General features: G+C 44.8%; 1 pseudogene; it reads left to right on the top strand.

Moving 5' to 3' along the window:
* Positions 1-366: 366 nt before the first annotated feature.
* LOC107579251 (sperm-associated antigen 6-like) overlaps positions 367-1,336 on the top strand; it is a 2,854-nt pseudogene continuing 1,884 nt past the window's right edge.

Raw genomic sequence — 1,336 nt, 5'->3', positions numbered from 1 at the left:
AAAAAAAAAAAAAAACCTTTGGGGAAACCAGGCTCAGTCGGGGTCCAGATCTCCTCTGGCCTAAATGAATGGACATGGTGTGATATTGGTCTGCTCCAGCAGAGAAAACAAAACACAATAAAGTGGCAGTCCAAAGGCTTTGCTCTAAAACTCATTGTTAGAATGCTATGACGCTGTCAGAGAGACCTCATCAGAAGTATAAAACACTTTCCACAGAAGGTCCTTTTATGTAACTGAATGATATAAAATGTGATATATTGTTTACTGTTTATTAAAGGCAGATTTGCTGGTGATTCATGAACATTCTAGTGTATTTATTGGTCAATTGCTTTGTCCTTTTCCCTCTGGATTGCTGGGATATGAAAGACACAGCGTTTCTATAAGAAAGCTGCCACATTTGTGCTTCGGGCTGTTGCTAAGCACTCCCCTGAATTGGCCCAGGCCGTGGTGGACTGTGGAGCACTGGACGCTCTTGTCATCTCCCTGGAGGAGTTTGACCCTGGGGTCAAAGAGGCTGCTGCATGGGCAATAGGCTACATTGCCAGACATAATGCACGTAAGTTTGCATAAAATGGTCGTTTTTTTTTATTCGTTCTCGCAATTCGTCAATGTTCCTTTTGTTCATTTCTTCTCCTGCTGTGCAGAGCTGTCTCAGGCAGTGGTTGATGCTGGAGTTGTGCCTCTGCTCGTGTTATGCATCCAGGAGCCTGAAATTGCCCTGAAGAGGGTTGCTGCTTCCGCTCTGAGCGACATAGCCAAACACACCCCAGAGCTGGCTCAAACCGTGGTGGACACTGGGGCAATCGCCCACCTAGCACAGATGATCCTAAACCCAGATGCCAAATTGAAGGTGACTGAGCCTACAGATATTGTAATCAATGACATGCAGACTTAATTTGACAATGCATTTTTTTCTCCTCTTTAAAGAGGCAGGTTTTTTCAGCTCTCAGCCAAATCGCCAAGCACTCCGTAGACGTAGCCGAGATGGTGGTGGAGGCTGAAATATTCCCTGCAGCACTGGTTTGCCTAAAGGACCCGGATGAATATGTTCAGAAGAATGTCGCCACTCTTATTCGGGAAATCACAAAACACACCCCCGAGGTACCTACCACATACATAACATAGCCACTAAATGATTTCAAGATGCTTGGGTAAGTTTGGACACTTTGTCAGCTCTTTGACACCCCCTGTTTAAATAACATGGTGTGAGGCAGCTAGTCTGTAAACCATGGAGAATGTGGGTCTGTTATTTATCACCAGTGCAACATAGGAAACAGACAATTGGAAACCACATTGCATCACCCATTTTTTTCACCTGCCCAAAACTGTTTTGCTT

This window comes from Sinocyclocheilus grahami, unplaced genomic scaffold (genome assembly GCF_001515645.1).
Source record: "Sinocyclocheilus grahami isolate Dianchi unplaced genomic scaffold, SAMN03320097.WGS_v1.1 scaffold15805.1, whole genome shotgun sequence".
Classification (NCBI taxonomy): Eukaryota; Metazoa; Chordata; class Actinopteri; order Cypriniformes; family Cyprinidae; genus Sinocyclocheilus; species Sinocyclocheilus grahami.
This window is presented reverse-complemented; position numbering and strand designations above follow the sequence as displayed.